General features: G+C 42.5%; 1 protein-coding gene across 14 annotated transcripts in view; it reads left to right on the top strand.

The window, feature by feature from the left end:
* CIT (citron rho-interacting serine/threonine kinase) overlaps positions 1–20,443 on the top strand; it is a 171,834-nt gene that overhangs the window by 41,275 nt on the left and 110,116 nt on the right. The window contains exon 1 of one of the 14 annotated variants that reach the window (XM_053902094.1): positions 19,502–19,650. The exons of 12 other annotated variants lie outside the window; for them this stretch is intronic. The gene's annotated coding sequence lies outside the window, so the exon portion shown is untranslated. Of the gene's footprint in view, positions 1–19,501; positions 19,815–20,443 lie in introns of those variants that run through there. One more of the 14 variants, XM_053902093.1, reaches the window with a different exon arrangement.

Below are 20,443 nucleotides of genomic sequence, written 5' to 3'. Positions count from 1 at the left end.
TTCCACTGTTTCCCAGTGTTTTCCAGTTGAAAGCCATTTTGATGGTTTCTCTAACCTGCCCAAATATTTAAGTAGGCTACATTTTTATAAATCTGCCTTAGCAAATTTGTTTTTCTTCTGGGAGCCACATTGGTTAATTTTTCTAATCTTCAGGCATCAATCCCCAAATCTTACAAGGTTCAGGGCTTTTAATCAATAGTATATTTTCAGGGCTATTTTCTTTTTTGCTTTTAGAAAGATTTGATATAGTTTTCTTTAGATGCTGTTCAAATAGTCTTTTCTTGCCTTGCCTTTTTATCTCTGTAATCTTTTTTTTTTTTTTTAATGGTTATCCATTTAGTTTTGAGAGAGAGAGAGAGAGAGACAGAGAGAGAATATCCCAAGCAGGTTCCGTGCTGTAGCGCAGACCCTGATGTGGGGCTCAATCTCACGAACCGTGAAATCATAACCTGAGCAGAAATCAAGAGTCAGATGCTGAACAGACTGAGTCACCCAGGCACCCCGTCCTTCCTTTCCTTTCCTTTCCTTTCCTTTCCTTTCCTTTCCTTTCCTTTCCTTTCCTTTCCTTTCCTTTCCTTTCCTTTCCTTTCTTCCTTCAAGACTGAGTGATATTGTCTCGTGTGTGTGTTTACATACTACAAATTCTTTATTCATTCATCCGTTGATAGACACTTAGATTGTTTCCATATCTTGTCTATTGTGAATAATGCTGCCATGAACGGGAGAGCACAGATCTTTCTTCGAGGTACTGATTGCATTTTCTTTGGGTGTTCGACGAGAAGAGGGATTGCTGGATCATATGGTAGTTCTATTTTTAGTTTTTGAGCAACCTCTGTACTGTTGTCCTTAGTGGCTGTAACAATTAACCTTCTTACCAACAGTGTGTAAGAATTCCCTTTTCTCCACATCCTCACCAACTCTTGTTATCTTGGCTTTTTGATCACAGTCATCTTAATAGGTGTGAAGCAGTATCTCATTGTGGTTTTGATTTGCATTTCCCTGACGATTAGTGATGTTGAGCACCTTTTCATATACATATTGGCCATCTATATGTCTTCTTTTTCTTTTTTTCAAATTTTATTTAAATTTTAGTTAGTTGATGTATAGTATAATACTAGATTCAGGAGTAGAATTCAGTGACTCATCACTTACAACCCAGTGCTTATTGTTACAAGTGCCCTCCTTTGTACCCACCACCCATCTAACCCATCCCCCACCTACCTCCCTCCATCAACCCTGTGTTCTCCATTGTTAAGAGTCTCTTGTGGTTTGTTTCCCTTTCTTCTCTTCTCACCCCCTTTCCATATGTTCATCTGTTTTGTTTCTTAAATTCCGCAGATGAGTGAAATCATATGGTATTTGTCTTTTCTCTGACTGACTTTTTCGCTTAGCATAATACACTCTAGCTCCATCCACGTTGTTGCAAATGGCAAGATTTCATTCTTTTTGATGGCTGAGTAATATTCCTGTGTGTGTGTGTGTGTGTGTGTGTGTGTGTGTGTGTATCTACCACTTTTTTTTAAATTTTTTTTCAATATATGAACTTTATTGTCAAATTGGTTTCCATACAACACCCAGTGCTCATCCCAAAAGGTGCCCTCCTCAATACCCATCACCCACCCTCCCCTCCCTCCCACCCCCCATCAACCCTCAGTTTGTTCTCAGTTTTTAACAGTCTCCTATGCTTTGGCTCTCTCCCACTCTAACCTCTTTTTTTTTTTTTTCCTTCCCCTCCCCCATGGGTTTCTGTTAAGTTTCTCAGGATCCACATAAGAGTGAAACCATATGATATCTGTCTTTCTCTGTATGGCTTATTTCACTTAGCATCACACTCTCCAGTTCCATCCACGTTGCTACAAAAGGCCATATTTCATTCTTTCTCATTGCCACGTAGTATTCCATTGTGTATATAAACCACAATTTCTTTATCCATGCATCAGTTGATGGACATTTAGGCTCTTTCCATAATTTGGCTATTGTTGAGAGTGCTGCTATAAACATTGGGGTACAGGTGCCCCTATGCATCAGCACTCCTGTATCCCTTGGGTAAATTCCTAGCAGTGCTATTGGTGGGTCATAGGGTAGGTCTATTTTTAATTTTCTGAGGAACCTCCACACTGCTTTCCAGAGCGGCTGCACCAATTTGCATTCCCACCAACAGTGCAAGAGGGTTCCCGTTTCTCCACATCCTCTCCAGCATCTATAGTCTCCTGATTTGTTCATTTTGGCCACTCTGACTGGCATGAGGTGATATCTGAGTGTGGTTTTGATTTGTATTTTCCTGATAAGGAGCGACGTTGAACATCTTTTCATGTGCCTGTTGGCCATCCGGATGTCTTCTTTAGAGAAGTGTCTATTCATGTTTTCTGCCTATTTCTTCACTGGGTTATTTGTTTTCGGGTGTGGAGTTTGGTGAGCTCTTTATAGATTTTGGATACTAGCCCTTTGTCCGATATGTCATTTGCAAATATCTTTTCCCATTCCGTTGGTTGCCTTTTAGTTTTGTTGGTTGTTTCCTTTGCTGTGCAGAAGCTTTTTATCTTCATAAGGTCCCAGTAATTCATTTTTGCTTTTAATTCCCTTGCCTTTGGGGATGTGTCGAGTAAGAGATTGCTACGGCTGAGGTCAGAGAGGTCTTTTCCTGCTTTCTCCTCTAGGGTTTGGATGGTTTCCTGTCTCACATTCAGGTCCTTTATCCATTTTGAGTTTATTTTTGTGAATGGTGTGAGAAAGTGGTCTAGTTTCAACCTTCTGCATGTTGCTGCCCAGTTCTCCCAGCACCATTTGTTAAAGAGACTGTCTTTTTTCCATTGGATGTTCTTTCCTGCTTTGTCAAAGATGAGTTGGCCATACGTTTGTGGGTCTAGTTCTGGGATTTCTATTCTATTCCATTGGTCTATGTGTCTGTTTTTGTGCCAATACCATGCTGTCTTGATGATGACAGCTTTGTAGTAGAGGCTAAAGTCTGGGATTGTGATGCCTCCTGCTTTGGTCTTCTTCTTCAAAATTACGTTGGCTATTCGGGGCCTTTTGTGGTTCCATATAAATTTTAGGATGGCTTGTTCTAGTTTCGAGAAGAATGCTGGTGCAATTTTGATTGGGATTGCATTGAATGTGTAGATAGCTTTGGGTAGTATTGACATTTTGACAATATTTATTCTTCCAATCCATGAGCAGGGAATGTCTTTCCATTTCTTTATATCTTCTTCAATTACCTTCTTTATCCATTTATCAGTCGATAGACATTTGGGCTCTTTCCATAATTTGGCTATTGTTGATAATGCTACTATAAACATTGGAGTACATGTACCCCTTTGAATCAGTATTTTTGTATCCTTTGGGTAAATGCCTAGTAGTGCAATTGCTAGATCGTAGGGTAGTTCTATTTTTAACTTTGAGGAACCTCCATACTGTTTTCCAGAATGGCTGCACCAGTTTGCATTTCCATCAACAGTGTAAGGGGGTTTCCCTTTCTCCACATCCTTGCCAACATCTGTTATTTACTGTGTTGTTAATTTTAGCCATTCTGACAGGTGTGAGGTGGTATCTCATTGTGGTTTTGATTTGTATTTCCCTGATGTGTTTGTCTTCTTTAGAAAAATGTCTTTTCACGTCCTTTGCCCTGAATCTTGATTCTTCAAAATCCTGATGGCTTTTATGGGCTTCTGACTCCCAGTACAGTGGCTCTGGAGTGTCATGAAATATGTTTGCTTTAAAAAAATGTCTTTTAATTTTAATTAACCTTATTTTGGAATAATAATAGGTTCATAGAAAACTTGCAAAGATAGTACAGAGTTCCCACATACCCTTCTCCTAGCGTCTCCTAATGTTATAACATCTTATATAACGGTGCCACATTTGTCAAAACTAAGATTAATATTTGCACATTACTATTAATCAAACTTCAAACTTTATTCTGATTTCACTGGTTTCTCCACTCATGTCTCTGTTCCAGGAGTCAGTCCAGGGTGCCATATTGCAGGCACCTGCAGTAGGCACATACTTAGTGTAGCTCAGCCAATGAGGGGCATCTTCATGTCCCCCGAGGATTGGTAGTGCGTTTTCCTGGAGGTTCTGTCTTATCCCTGACAATGCAGAGAGACACGGTATTCACTGAGCTTCTCCTACGAGATTTCCCTGTTAGGGAAGTTCACTGAGTTTCCCTTTCAGAATTTTTTTAAACCAACCTCTGATCCCTGCATATTTGCAATCAACTTGGGGTTGTGTGATTGAAAACACTGCTGGGCTCCATGATCTTTGGGCTACTTTCCAACTAGGTAACTCTAACAGAAATTATGCCTTTGTCCAGTCCCGGTTTTTCCACAAATGCATGTTGAGTGACTTTCATTAAGCAAAACCCTTGAAGCCGAGTTTATGGTTGCTGTTTCAATGCCTTGTGGTTCCAGGGTATTAAATATCTGTACTTTTCACACACAAGATTGTCCCTTGATGAAAGTAACATTAGCCTTTCTGCTGCCTCACCCCTAATTCTTCTTTTTCTTGTCGTAACCAATGAAAGGAAGTACTGCTTAACACAGCAGGTAATAATCTTCTAAAACTCATCATCTCAAGAGGTGGTCCTGGCAGGATATATGAATGTAGTTTAAGAAGGGTCTGGACAAATTTATGAATGACAGAATCAGGAGTGGCTGCTGAGGGGAACTAGGACATGCCTCGGCTTTCACACTGAAGTCAGACGGAACATCTGCGTCCCCCTGGGTCCAGCCTCTTAGGGTTGCTCTGGGCAACAGTACACGAACCAGGAACCTGACCCAGTTCAGGAACGTATTCTCTCAGCAAGTCAAAAGCTTTGTGATGAGTTACTGCCCTGTGAAGGTCCCCAGGTGCCCATTACCCTGATGTTTCATTCCCACCTTTGTGCGATCAGATGTCAGCTTGTGTTTTCAGCTGCTTATTATTATCATCATTATTTCAAGGTGGCTTTCCAAGTTCCAGTAGGAGACTTCTTAAGTATACTGGCTGCCCTGGACTTTGCACTTCCAGTGATGTTTCCAGTATTGGGCAAGAGTCTGGTGGTACCCAGCCTGATATTTTCTGAGCTTCTGGAATGCTGAGGTCAGAGGGCCTCTTTCATTCATGCCTTCGGGGTTACGCCTCCATTTCCTGGCATCATACACTTGCTCCTGTTAGTGGGGAAGTTTTGCTGCCTGGTGTGCTTTTCTAGTCACATCTGGACATAGTGATGTTATTGGAACCGGCATGCTTGTCCCTTTCGTCCAACACCGTTATGTCCTGACAGTGGGGAATGCGAAATGCGAACATGGATTGTGGAAATATCCTGGAACGTCTGTGGCTAATGCTCAGACGTTGTCTGTTACTTACGACACAGTCTTCTTTTAAATTATGTTCTTTTCACTATTCTCAGAAAGACCTAGCTCTTGCAGAATGATTGTGAGTTTTCAGGTCCTTACCATTTGTTAGCAGAGGGTACATTTCACTTCCACTGGTAGTGAGTGACTCGGTGGTGTTCCCATGCTGTGTAGGTCTCTTTTTTGTCATTGATGATCATTGTGCACTACCAGGCCCTGAATGGCCATCATAAAACCACAAATGCACAGTCCTGTGGTTGTTCAATAAACCTGGGGCATGATGGCCTTTGGTTTAAAGGAAAGGGATCTTGTGGCTTTGTGTCATCAGGTGAAATCTTTACATACTGTTCTATGCAGAAATAAGCACCATATAACTCACTGGGCATTTTACTCCCGTCCTTAATATGGTAGGAAGTATTGGTTAAGTAGCCAACTAGCTGTTTAAATACATGACACTGTACGACTTTGAAACAGTTCTGTCAGAGGTAAGGATTTTTATGCCCACATTACAGATGTGGACACTATGTTAACTTGTCTCAGGTCACATAGTGAGAGGATCGGGATTTGGATCGAGGTCTGCGTGACTCTAGAGCCCGTGCTCTTTCTACAGAACCAGGCATGCCTTGGCGTAGATCATTGTTGTTAGTAATAGTGTTTGTGGTGATGACAAATAATAAACCATGTCACACTAGGAGTGGTTTAGTCTCTGCATCTATTTAGCACATCTGGAATTCTTGAATCTACAGGATTCGTCATGATGTCGAGTGTCTGCCTTCTTCCTCATTGTGCTAAGCGTAGCTCTGTTGACGGACAAATTTGGATATGGTCCTGCCTTCAGGGAACTTATAGTCTAAGCTTCAGGTCTGCTTACATCTGTTCCTGTTAAATTGCTGTAGCTCGAAATCATAGAAAGATTAATGCTTAGTGGGTCACTCATTGGCTTACCGAACCACATGTGCCTGATTTTGAACAAAATATGGACTATGAGCTGGTGACCCCTTCCCTACATATGGCATCCTGTTCTTCCTGTTAATCTGTTAACCTCTCCAAGCTTCACGTCTGGCCTGGGAAAGGATAGTATTGGATTTAAGACCCACTTCCAAAATTGGGGTTTATAGTCTTGGGATGAATTGACACGACCCAACTCATATTTCCTGGTTATTAGAACAGGGTTTCTCCAGGAACCCTCTTGCACTGTTGGTAGGAATGCAAACTCGTGCAGCCGCTCTGGAAAGCAGTGTGGAGGTTCCTCAAAAAATTAAAAATAGACCTACCCTATGACCCAGCAATAGCACGGCTAGGAATTTACCCAAGGGATACAGGAGTGCTGATGCATAGGGGCACTTGTACCCCAATGTTTATAGCAGCACTTTCAACAATAGCCAAATTATGGAAAGAGCCTAAATGTCCATCAACTGGCAAATGGACAACGAAGATGTGGTTTATGTATACAATGGAATACTACTTGGCAATGAGAAAGAATGAAATCTGGCCATTTGTAGCAATGTGGATAGAACTGGAGAGTGTGATGCTAAGTGAAATAAGTCAGGCAGAGAAAGACAGATACCATATGTTTTCACTCATATGTGGATTCTGAGAAACTCAACAGAAGACCAGGGGGGAGGGGAAGAGGGGAAAAAAAAGTTACAGAGAGGGAAGGAGGCAAACCATAAGAGACTCTTAAATACTGAGAACAAACTGAGGGTTGATGGGGGGTGGGGAAAGTGGGTGATGGGCATTGAGGAGGGCACCTGTTGGGATGAGCACCGGGTGTTGTATGGAAACCAATTTGACAATAAATTTCATTAAAAAAAACCCAAAAACCAAAACCCAGGGTTTCTCAACCTTGGCACTGGTGACACATGGGACCAGATAATTGTGATGGGGCTGTTGTGTGAGTGCAGGATATTCAGCAGCACCCCCTGGCCTTTACTCCCATACATGCCAGAAGCACCCTCCCCCGTGCAGTTTGTGATAACCAAATAGGTCTCCAGACATTGCCCAGTGTCCACTGGGGGCCACAGCTGCCCCTGATTGAGAACCACTGATATGGAAGGATCGGCCAGGTTTTTACCAGGAGAGAAAATATTGCAGTAATCAGAATCACTCATGACTGCCATTGCTAACAAGCAGTGGAACCGTAGTCCAGACTGTGGTTCACTTGTTGTTGTGTGGAGTGTGGTCTGTGGACGAGCAGCATTGGCATCACCTGGGAGCTTGTTAGAGATGCAGAGACTCAGGCCCCTCTAGATCTGCTGAATCAGAGGCTGCACTTTAATAAGATCCCAGAAATAAGATTCCTGTGCATATTAGCATTTGCAAAGCCTTGCAAGAGGAGAAAATTCATTCTGTCAGCCTTAGGGTTTCTCGTTCATCTTTGTGGGGTCTTTCATTTTGTCCTCTGGGCCTGGGAGAAGGGAAGACTGCTTTTTGGCTGAGGACTTCCATGGGTGGATGGAACTGCTTAGAAATGCTGGGTTTTAGGCTCTGCTTTTGAGGGATTTAAAGCTTTTTTCTCAGATGGACTTTACAACCTTCGTATCTTTCAAGATGGTGGCTTGACTTAATCTCCACCTGCTGATAGCAAATAGGTGGTTGTAAAAAGGCATTTTTGTGCCTTCTACTCCACATCCTCCACCCAGCTTACTATTGTTCCTTTTTTATTAAAAAAATTTTTTTTAATGTTTATTTTTGAGAGAGAAAGAGAGAGCACAAACAGGGAAGGGGCAGAGAGAGAGAGGGAGACACAGAATCCAAAGCAGGTTCCAGGCTCTGAGCTGTCAGCATAGAACCAAACGCAGGGCTCGAACTCAAGAACTGCGAGATCATGACCTGAGCTGAAGTCAGATGCTTCACTGACTGAGCCACCCAGGTGCCCCCCATATTTACTTTTAACTAAAGATGGACTAAGTTTTCTTCATTAACTTTTTAGATGTGTATTATATTGCCATGCTGTTTATTAAGCACCTAGTATGTGCCAGGGGCTCTGCAAAGCACATTCTGCAAATTATTGTCCCATTTACTTGCTACAGCTCTATGAGATGGGTGGTATGATTAGTCCCACCGTTCAGATGAGGACCTTGAGGCCTGAGGAGATGAAGCCACTTGGCAAAGGTCACAGAGCGAGTAGTTGGCAGAAGTCAAATTCGGGTCTCGCAGACTCCCAAGTTCTCTTTGCTTGTATTTATTTGAAAAAGTTGTATAGTTTGTGGTAAAAAAAAAAAAAAAAAATTCAAGTGACACAGAAGGTTAAACAGTGAAAATTGTCTCCTTCTCACCCTGTGCCCATTGCGTCTCCCTAAAGTGAACCACAATTGTCAGCTTCTTATGTAACTTCCCAGAATATTCTGTACTCACGTAAACACCAGTGTGGCCTATACCCTTAACAACATCGCTATACTGTCTCCCAAGAAATCAGGAGTTTTTATTGTCAGGTGATTTTCCTGCATCATTGATGCAAATGAAGAGATCTTCATAAAACCCCTATTTATCCTTTGAATTGGCCGCTCTGGCATTGATTTATGATGAACAGTGTTCTTTTCTTCACAAATGAAAGCCCCTTATGGTTTTAACATGAATATTTCATTTATTTATTTTAGTGTTCTGCTTTTAGAACAGCATTATCTCAATGGCTTGTGGTGTGTGTGTGTGTGTGTGTTGGTTTGTTTTGGGTCTTTTTCAGGTCTGCTTGTTTTGGGTTCCTACCATTCGAGCAGGTTTCTGTCCATGCTTTGTTTTCAGAGCTAGTTCGAGGAGGTTGGTAGATGTGCTCCTATATTCACCTTGGTTGCCCCTCAAGTGTATCTCCCTGTTGGACAGCCGCCCAGTCGCTTCAGGGGCAGGAGGAAGTGAGGAAGGGGAGCTGGACTGTTTAGGGGATCAGCCTGCGAGAGAGGAGGGTAGAAAGAGGGAGGATGCTATAGTAGTGATGGCAGGAACTCAACTCACTAGACCAGGAGCATGTGGGCACCTGCTTCTCCAACATAAACAAGGAATAATGAAGACGTGTAGTCAGTAGCTGTTACAGGCTTATGGGCTATACAGGCAAATATTTATGTCTCTCTTGGGGATTGTTCTGTTTTTAGAAAGCAAGTTATTGATAGGAGAAAATAGGCTAAGAAGAGCTAACTGCTTATAAATTAGGATTATGGGATTTCCCTGCTCTAGTCTGAATTTAGAAGCTACATCCAGAAATGTTAAAAATATGCAGTATTTCACTTTATTCCAAGATAAGTTGAGATGGCTTATTTTAGAGATAATTGCAATATCAAAAGGATAAAAATAAATAAATGTAGGAATCTGGCTGAAGGAAATAGCACAGTAAAGAAATCAAGTCAGAAGTAAAGGTAAAAACAAACAAGTTCTGGTCAAGTTGCTGGACAAGGACAGATTTGGGACTCTTAGCCTCCTAGTGGCCAGAACAAAAAGGAAAATGGGAACAGTTACAGTTGACCCTTGGGCAGCATGGGGGTTAGGGGTGCTGACCCCTACATAGTCAAAAAGCTGCATATAACTTAAGACTCCCCCAAAACTTCTTTTGTTTAATGTTTATTTATTTTTGAGAGAGAGAGAGCGAGAGCGTGAGCAGGGGAGGGTGGAGAGAGAGGGAGACACAGAATCTGAAGCAGGCTCCAGGCTCTGAGCTGCCAGCACAGAGCCTGTCGCCTGGCTTGAACCCACAAACCGTGAGATCGTGACCTGAGCCAAAGTCCAACGCTTAACTGACTGAGCCACCCAGGTGCCCCTCCCCCAAAACTTCTAATAGCCTACTGTCGGCGAGATGCCTTACTGATGATGTAAATAGTTGAATAACACATATTTTGTAATGTGTATTACATACTATATTCTTACTATATTCTTAAAGTAAGCTGGGGAAAAGAACATGTTATTAAGAAATCATAAGAGAAAATACATTTACAGTACTGTGCTTTATTTATTGAAAAAAATTTGTGTATAAGTAGACCTCTGCAGTTCAAACCTGTGTTGCTCAAGGGTCAACTGTATGAGAGTCTCAGTCCCATGAGAGAAAAATCCAAAATGGTTTGCTCAGAAGAGACTTGATTTTCTGGATACTGAGCCCTGAGGAATTTCATCATTGGCTTCCTCATAAGTGAGACTTCCTTGTGACATGGTAGACCTCACCCCTCCCATACGTGCTCTGGGGATTTCTCTATGACTGCTGCTGCTTCTTTTTTTATTTATGTTTATTTATTTTTGAGAGAGAGAGGGAGAGGCAGAGAAAGAGGGAGACAGAGGATCCCAAGCAGGCTCTGCACTGATGGCTCCCCTCTGCGACACGGGGCTTGAACCCATAAACTGTGAGATCATGACTTGAGCCGAAATCAAGAGTTGGACGCTCAGCTGTCTGAGCCACCCAGGTGTTCCCCTATGACTGCTTCTTATAGTGTCTCTTAGTGCAATCCAACAGTGCAATGCTAAATTTCAGTTCAGTAAAATCACTTCCAAATGAGGTAAATTAATGCCTTTCCTGGGAGAGGCGAGGAATAGGTTTTTTTGGAAAGCCCATAAATTGGAGTCTTCAATCCTTAAATTCTCACCCAAAAACCTTCTACAACCAATCAAACATGGAAATCATTTGGCCAAAGATTCAAAAATGATATTAAACATCTGGGACTATATTCAGCAGCCAATTTTTGAGTCAATTCTGTGACGCGTGGCGATTGCATTTACGCTTATTTTCTGAGTGTGAAGTTTGGATAGAACTAAAGAGGGTGGTTGGCAGGAGTCAAAAGAGGTTACAACCAAAGGACAAAGAGTAGGAGGTCCAGGTGGTCCACAACCAAGGGTTTGGAAACGATTTTCAGTGTCTCACCTCATAGAAAATAAATGTGGCCAACCCTGTTACTCCCTGGTGGTGGAAAGAAAAGGATTATATTCATCTCACAGCACTGGCAGTTTGGGGTCTAAGACCCACCCTTCCTGTTCTTCAGACTCTGGCTAACAAAGGACACACACAAGGAACCGATAGCCAGCTAGGGATGGAAATATCCACGTTAGTCTTGGCAAGGCAAGTGCTTGATAACCTTTGATGCAGGGCTGCAGGAAATTTACCCACCCTCCCAGAGAAGAGTGGCAATTTTTTTAAATTGAAAAAAATACACACACATATACATGTGTATACATGCCATTGACTTGATGAAGAAGTTAGGTCATTGTCTTACCTATTTGTCTCTGATTCCTCAGTAAGGGATGATGGTGATACTTATTCTTTCAGCCCTTATAAACTGTAAGGTAGCTCTAAAAGCTAAAAATAGATTCAGATTTGACTTTTCTGGCAAGAATATCCAGTAGAGGGGCTTCTCCTGGCCTAAGATGGGACAATATGAGCACCAAAAAGACTGCAGTGGCTTGAAACGCATCAAATATGTAACAGTTTATGAGTTCATAATGATAACTTGAAATCTCACTGGTCACTTCTAGCACTTGTTGCTAAGGGCCCCCAAGTCATTACTTTGGATGTTGCTAAATATAGAAAGAACCAAGCATTTGTTCTGCCTTCCTATTTGAACTATATTTCAGGGTAATCAAATCGTTGATGTGCTAATAAATGCAGAAGGAATGATGAAATTAGAAAACCACCATTCTGCAGCCCTTAATGAAATAATGGCTGTAGGCAATGCTCATCAATGGTTGCTGAAACCTTTAAGTGAAAGATTGGGGGGGAGGACCTTTATGGTGGAGGGATCAGGCTGATGTCATCAGAACCCATGGATCATTCTGAACATCAGAAGGCGGGAGACAAGCGGACATTGTATGCCCTCTAATGTCATGCATTAAGTAGACAGTACATCCAGAATACCAGGAGGTATTCCTGCCAAAAGAATTGAATATGAACATACAGAAGGCCCTAAGTTGAACTTCCAGTTTATAGGAAACCTCATGAGAGACAGAGAAACATGTTAAATGATGTCTCAAGTTTACACTGAAACCAAGTTCAGAATGTGGGAAATTCTACAGAGACACGTGATCCAGTTTCTTAGACCAATAAATGGCATTAAAAAAAATTCAGTGCTATAGATTAAGAGACATACCAACCAAATCAGTTTGTGAACCTTGGTTGGATCTTGATTCAAGTGAAAAACCAACTGTAAAGAGACATTTTTGGGATAACTGGAGAAATTGAACACAAACGTGTTGTTAGATAATGTTACGGAGGTATCGTGGTTTTGTTGGGTGTGATGAAGGTATTGTAACAGTATTTTGGACGTCCTTATCTGTTAGAGCAGTGGTTCTCAACTGGGGGTGATTTTGCCCCCCACGGGACATTTGGCAATGGCTGGAGACATTTTTGGTTGTCATGACTTGAGGTGCTGTTGGCATCTGGTGGGAAGAGGTCAGGGATAATTGCTAAATGCCCTCCAATACACGACAGCCCCCTACAACAAAGCATTGTTCACTCCCACATGTCACTAGTGCCCCAGTTGAGAAACCCCATGTTAGAGATATCTACTGCAGTAGTTATGGGTGACATGATACCCTGTCCGGGGTTTTCTTTTAATAATCAACAAACGTGCAAACAAGACAGGGATGGGGTGGAATGGAATGGGAGTTGCTCGTTGTTGAACTTGGGTGAGGGGCATGTGGGAGTGCATTGTACTACCTTACTACTTTTGTGCCTGTGAAGATTTTCATAGTATTTAAAAATAAATTTTAAAATATTGGAGAAAAGGATACTACAGCGGTCTTGAGGGCGGCAGAGAATGAGTGCTATCTGATGTGTTGTTGGGTATAGGTAATTCAAGGGGGAAGATGCTAGAAGGGAACATTGTTGGGCACTAGAGTGATCGGGTCCTAGGGAATGGAAGCCGAGGGATGAGCTCCTTCATTGTTTGTTTATGTTCTGGGAGTCTCTACCTGGGCCCCAGACTGGCTCTATCCAGACCCACGCTGGCAGGGAAACGCAGTCCTAACTAGTTGCGGTTTGAAAGGATTCTCTCTTTGGAGCATTTCTAGCCTGAGTAGGTATTTTGCAGGTTTGCTGAGTACCTAGACCCAGAGAGCAGGGGGCAAACAAGTTAAAGCTACAATGTTAGAAGTCTGGTTGAAGTGTGATGCAGAATTGAGAGAAGGCATCTCTCAAAGCATTCTCTCAAAGCAAATCCATTATTCAAAGTTCTTTACCAAAAACTTGATGTTAAGCAGCCTGGTAGGAACATGGCTTTTGAGAATAGTGAGATTCGGACAGAGCCCACAACTCCATCGAGACCTGGAATCTGCCACCAGAGAGGGAATCTGCTTAGCTGTTGGCAGCCAGACCCTAGCATCCTTGAGATTGAGCGATTGATGCTTGCTTGAATAATGCTAACTTCCTTATTCATCTCCTTTGAAGACACCATTGTAAAAACTGATCACCAGCCAAATCAGCATTACCTTAAAGTCTCTTTATGACTTTTAGGGAAGCAGAGACATGGGAGAAGTTTTTATTTACTTGAGTCTATTGGAAACTGGATCTAGTTTGTCTTCCTTTTGTATTTCTTCCACAACGTGTTGCTTGTAGGAGCTATACCTGACCACTTCCTACTCACTGGGGAGGAAATAGGGGACTTGCCCGAGGCTCTAGGGAATAGAGTCTGTTCTGATGGGGCTGAATTACTTACGTATATTTAGTAACTAGCTCTATTTGTCTATCCCCTAACTTGTTCTGTTGGCTCATTCCCATGACCTGATGATAATGGATATTGCTCTTCTTACCATTGGAACCTTTTTCTCCTGGAGTTGTTCACATCCTAAGAGTTGGTCATTGATATTCCTAAAAGCTCTGCTCTTGTGTCAGTTGTCAGATTTTGCCACTTCTTTCTGTAGCCTGTCTGCTGTTAATCCACATCCTCTCTGTTTCTGTTATCACTTCCTTAGTATAGAATTTGTCATGTTGACTATTGTAGACTTGTCCTTAAGAGGTTTCTAGCATCGACCTCTTCCAACCATTGCTCCTGCAGCGATGGTATCGGTCTCTGGCACTATCACCCACCCAGTGCTCTAAAACTCTCTCTGATAATCCTTTCTGTCAATCTGATCCAGGGTTCCCCCGCTTCAAGGTCCAGCCAAGATTTCACTTTCACTTCGTTCCCAGCCTCATTACCCAGGTCTTTCTCTGGCTGGTGCTCTGTGGCTTTTCTTTTTTTTTTTTTTTTTTTTAAACGTTTTTTATTTATTTTTGGGACAGAGAGAGACAGAGCATGAACAGGGGAGGGGCAGAGAGAGAGGGAGACACAGAATCGGAAACAGGCTCCAGGCTCCGAGCCATCAGCCCAGAGCCTGACGCGGGGCTCGAACTCACAGACCGCGAGATCGTGACCTGGCTGAAGTCGGACGCTTAACCGACTGCGCCACCCAGGCGCCCCTCTGTGGCTTTTCTAAAGCGGTACTCTTCCCCACTCCAGCCTGCCAAGATCCCTTTTAACCAACTCTTGACATTCAATCACCTCCATGACACTTTCCCACAGGAACACACAAAATTCACTGTATCCCCTTCTGTAGAACTTGCCAGCGCTCCATTTATATATCTCTGCTTTTCATACCCACACCTTGACCTCTAAATGACATAAATAGCCTCCTCTTCACATACTTTGCAGTTCTCTGCCTTTGTACCATGGGTAAGTGTGATCGCATTGGTACTTCAGATTTTAAGGAATTGGAAGATGGCTAATTTTCTGGTCGTCTTCCTTTTAGTTTTGAACGTGGCATCTAATAAATGAATTACCTTTTTTTTTTTTTTTCTTAAGGTGTGGGACATCATGGTAGATAGAACAAAGTTGAAAATGTTTTTGATTTAATGTCGAATGCCCCCTGTGTTCCAGGCACAGTCCTGCTTCATTATATCATTACACAATATTTTTTTATGTGCCTTTGTCTTTTATGACACCACGTTGGCCATTATTCATCTTCTGCTTCTGCCACACACAATTCACCAGTGTGTGTAACTCACAGTGATGATTAAAAGTCATAGGAGTTTCATGAGCTATATCTAGTTCAGATTTTTGTTGTCGTACTTGTTTTTTAACGTGCCAATTCTTCATGACTAAATCGGGTACTCTAGGTTTCCTAAAGCGGCACTTGCATGAAATAGCCCATTAGGCTTAAGAAATTACCACACATCTAGGGTTCTTGTTAATCATTCATTCCTTTAACCGAACAGATATTGAACATTGAATAAGGACAGCCAGGTGTTGGGTGTGTAATCGTGAGCACGACATTGTCTTCCCCCTCATGGAGCTCGTGTTCCAGTGGGGAAAGCAGGCACTAAACACTATACCAAAATTAGATAATCCCTTATATTTGTAATATTGTTGCTTGCATGGTATCCTGGAAAATTAAAGGTGGGAATGGGGTAAATGGAGCTCGGTGGACTATGTTAGAAATAAGTAGGTCTAACAGGACAAATACATTTGGTTCTCTTTTCCTTGTTATTTGCCTTTTGTTTTGTTTTGTTTTTAATTTGAAGGCATTTCAATTTTTTTCCCCCAAAAGCTTCTAATGAATGTCAGGATTAAAGAAAAGAGAGAGAATTTATAGGAGAGAGATTAACTAAAGCTCCTAAAATAGCTCTTTGTTTCTGAAAACCTTGTTCTGCCATCTATCTTATAATTGGGGGTGGGGGTGGGGGAACACTCCAGAACTTGCTTGCATAGCCCTTGCCACTACAGGGAAAGTGCCCTGATGAGACCTCATGCACAGGCTGATTTATTTTTTAAAATATATAGGAAAAGTTTTTTTTTTTCCTTAATGGCTTTTGCCAATGAACAGTTGATCTTAATATATGACTTCTGATTTGTCATTATTGAATGTGGTGGGTATGGGGGGGTGAGATGATGATTTCATAATACAGTATCAGAAAATATTACTATAGGCACTCATTAACATATTTTTCAGACAGAAAAGTCTCCACTTTTAAAGCCTCTTCATTTAACTCAAATATCAAATAACTTCTTTGTAGCCTGTATTATGCTAGGTGCTCTCTTTCCAAGATTCATTTTCTAGTTATTTAATTATATACCTGTTCAGCACCTACTGTGTGCCTGGCACTATACTATGTTCTCAGATGTAATATGTACCTCCATCAACATAGACTCAAATCCAGTGACCTATTAATACCTTTTTTAAAGAAAAAAAATTACATTTTATGGAAATCAAAAAAGGAACATTTCCAGGGGTGCCTGGGTGGCTCAGTCGGTTAAGCATCTGACTTCGGGTCAGGTCATGATCTCACAGCTCATGGGTTCGAGCTTCATGTCGGGCTCTGTGCTGACAGCTTGGAGCCTAGAGCCTGCTTCGGATTCTGTGTCTCCCTCTCTGCCCCTTCCCTACTCATGCTCTATCTCTCTCTCTCTCTCTCTTTGAAAAATAAATAAACATTAAAAAAAATTTTTTTTAAAAAGGGAACATTTCCTATAAGGTACATGAAAGGAGGATTAGACCCCCACGACAGATGTGGTCACATACTTTGTCGTCTTTAGATTTGACCAAGTTTTACATAATCCTTTCAAAATGTGGCATCCAGACTTTGAGCTACTTTACTCTTTCTGGTGCACCTGTTAAGACATGCATTGAACCTTCTCATTCTTTGTCTCTTGATCTCTCGAGTCTTGTCTCTTTGTTGGCACTTCTCCACTTGCAGATCTTGTTATTACGCAGGTTCTGCCTCAGTGGATGTGGGGGCAGAACCAGAGAATCTGTAGTTCTAACCAAGTCCCAGGTGATGCTGATGTTGCCAGTCTGCAGATCAGACTTTGAAAAGCGTGGGTCTATGTGATTTCTTCAGGTCTCTTAGGCTGTGTCTAATCGTCTATTTAATGCATTCAGTGAGTTTTAACTTTGAATTCAATAACTTTTCATTTTTTAAGTTTCTATTTGGTTCCTTTTAATGTATGTGGTCCTTTTTTGAGAGTATCCTATTCTTTTATTGGAGTTTCTACTCATCTACCTTGGTAATAAATTTATTTTATGGCCCATTTCAGATTGTGTTTTATCTGCAGTTTTTGGAAGGCTGATTTTCTCATTTCTTATATGTGAGGATGCTCTTTTGTGGTGGTTTGTGTGGTTTCTTTTTCCTCAATATACGTAGTTGTTGGTTTTTACTTTTTTATCGTAAACTCATTTCTAGCAGGGACTGTGTGTGTGTGTGTGTGTGTGTGTGTGTGTGTGTGTGCGCGCGCGCGCGCGCCCTGGATTGTGAGTGTCCCCACAAGTTGTTCTCCTGTTGTGTCTACCATTGCCCTCAGGGCTCAGTGATCCTGGGCCAGTATTGGTGTTAATCTCTTGTTTTGTAGTTCCCAAACTATACAGGATACTATAAATACAGACATCCTACCTGGGATTACAGTTTTAATAGCCAGTTTATTTCTTTCCCCCTAAAGGATCTTGGTCAAGGGGAAACATCCTTGTCACTTTCTGGTGGATAGATAATTTCCAATTTGCTCATTTCTTTTTGGCTTGAGGCTCTGGCTCTTTTCTTGCCTAAGTGTGGCCCTTATAAGCCCTCCTTTTCAGACTTTCCTGTTGTACTCAACTGACTACCTGTCTAGAGCTTTATATCCCTAGCTTTTAATCTGTCTTGTGACTGTCTCACCTGTTACCATCTGGTATATTTCATGTTGACTTCTCCTTCCTTTTATTGAAGATTGTCCCTTTTTCTAATCTCGACCATATGGGCTAGCTTTGAGCATGATGGAGTTTTTAAGAGAAATCTTATTTTATGGTACAGAATTTCTAAATCATAATTATTTCACAGAGGGTGGCTCCTACCCCTATATTAATCATACTCCTCACTCAGAAATGGAATTCTATTTTAGTCTCCCAAAGATAAATTAGTATATCGTGGAAAGGGAATTAAACTTCTGTTAGGAATGAAATGATATGATAAACACAAACATCCACATGAGTGTGTGTGTCATTTGCCCAGGGAAGAAGAATTTGCAACACAGATTGTGCTGTATCTCGCTAGCCTTCAATAACCGCAGGATCTGTCATGAACGTGTATCTCGTGTGTGCAATAACGACAATAGCAGGTGATCTTTACGGAGTGTTTACTGAATGCAAAGAAATACACCAAACACTTTATACAGAGTTTTTTCATTTAAACCTCCCAACAGCCCTTTGAGCAAGTTGTCTCTATGTTGAAAATGAGGCTCAGAGAGGTTAAGTGACTTTCCCAAAGTCACAGAGCCGACAAGTGGTGGAGCTGAGATTTGAGCCCACTCAGATTAAAAAAAAATTTTTTTTAACATTTATTTTTGAGAGAGTGAGACAGAGCACGAGTGGGAAAGGGGCAGAGAGAGAGGGGGGACACAGAATCTGAAGCAGGCTCCAGGCTCTGAGCCGTCAGCACAGAGCCTGACGTGGGGTTCGAACTCATGGACCGCAAGATCATGACCTGAGCTGAAGTTGGCTGCCCAACCAACCGAGCCACCCCGGCGGAACCCACTCAGATTTTAAAGTAAGGTTCCATTAATGACAATGCTTCCATATTCGTATCATCTGCGAATCTCCATATATTTCCTCAGTCTTTATCTGAAGTTTTTTGGCATGGAAAACTTCTCTTTCTCCTTATGAAATGTAATTTCCATTCTTTTTCTTTTTGCTTAAAAAAATATGAGGTAATTGAAATCAGGTTGGATTTGAGGCTATATTGTTGGAAGTACACATGGGATGTGGGCTGAAGCATTCAGTGTAATTTTTCTTTCCATCAGCTAATTTTTAAAGTATTAAGCAAGTAGATTCTGATGCTAACAGGGAAGATTTAAATTCTCTTGAGAGCTTGGAGGTGGTAAATAATTTTCTGGTAGTGCCTTCTATGTTTTCAGTCTCCAGCCTCATCTCGGGTGTACCTGAAGCTCAGCGAATGCCCCTGGGCACTTTCCAGGAGCAGCCAGACCTCCTGGTGGAGGCTTCCTTTCCTGACCCCCGCCCCCCAAGCCCTCACCACTCCCATCTGCTCCCCGGCATTGCTTCCGATATTGTTGTCATTGGGGTACTTTGGAAACAGATTCTCTTGGGTCTGTAAGCTGAAAACAAGACTGCTGCTCCTGTCTGGTGCACAGCTTAGTTCAGAAAACGAGGGGTTAAAAAGGAAGCCTGGACTGTGACAACTGTCCTAGGGGGCGCTGTAGCAAGCTCCGGCAGTGACTCATGCGGCTCTGTCACTTGGATCAGCATTGGCCCCTGCCACGCAGGCGGCCAGGTGGGGTTACAGCCAGAGCACGCACAGAGTGGGGAGCATGAAGCCTGCACTGCGGGGGCTGTGATGCCCGGTTTGCCAACTCAACCGGCCGGTTCGCCACTGACGCCTCAGCCTGCAGCCATGGTAACGCTTCTGGCCCGCTCCACCCCCCGGAGCCCACCACAATGGGCAGCTTCCTGGTGACTGATGGGCGAGTGTCCCCCGTCCCTGACCGAGAGAGCTTAGTAGGTCTGCAGGAAGTGGAGAAGATGTAAGATGCCCCTAGCTGGGAGTCATGCCTTAACGAGGTAGGACGCCGATGCCCATCGGTGCATTTACACCATCAGCGCGCAGGGGTGCTGTAAATCATCGGGAAGAACTTTATTTGGCTGGTGTTTCATTATGCTGATTAAACTGCGGTGGATTCGGGCAGCATGATTGAGGTGGGGAGGAGGGATAATGAACTAAAAAAAAAAAAAGTGGTTGATAAGAGCTCCGAGCATACTCCTCTGGATATGAATGAGCTAGACTGCAGTGCTTCCCTAACATGAGTTACACACCTGCCAGATCCCCTCCCCTGCTCCTTCCTCTCATCCCGGTTAGCCCACGAAATGTATACATGCCATCTTATTTCAGTGGGTAACACTAAATATTAATGACTTAGAGCTGTCCAGGAGAGCAAACAAATAGGTGTAGGTCAGCTGGCATGCTGGCACCCGCCAGCCTGACGCTCTGTCGAAGCGTTCTGGAAATCTCACGAACGAGCCGCTTGCTCACATGAGTTCCCCAAGTGCTTTTGTTCCAGCAAGTGACCTGTTTGAGTTTCTCCTTCAGTTTTACCCCGGCGGGGAAGGCAGCCTAACTGCCGGTTGGTGGCCATGTTGGCAGAGAAGGGGTTAATCTCTTGTTGCTGTAAGAGCCAAGGCTGGGTCTGCCT

Source organism: Panthera pardus, unplaced genomic scaffold, assembly GCF_024362965.1.
Source record: "Panthera pardus isolate Hobbes unplaced genomic scaffold, ASM2436296v1 HiC_scaffold_15, whole genome shotgun sequence".
In the NCBI taxonomy this organism is placed as follows: Eukaryota; Metazoa; Chordata; class Mammalia; order Carnivora; family Felidae; genus Panthera; species Panthera pardus.
This window is presented reverse-complemented; position numbering and strand designations above follow the sequence as displayed.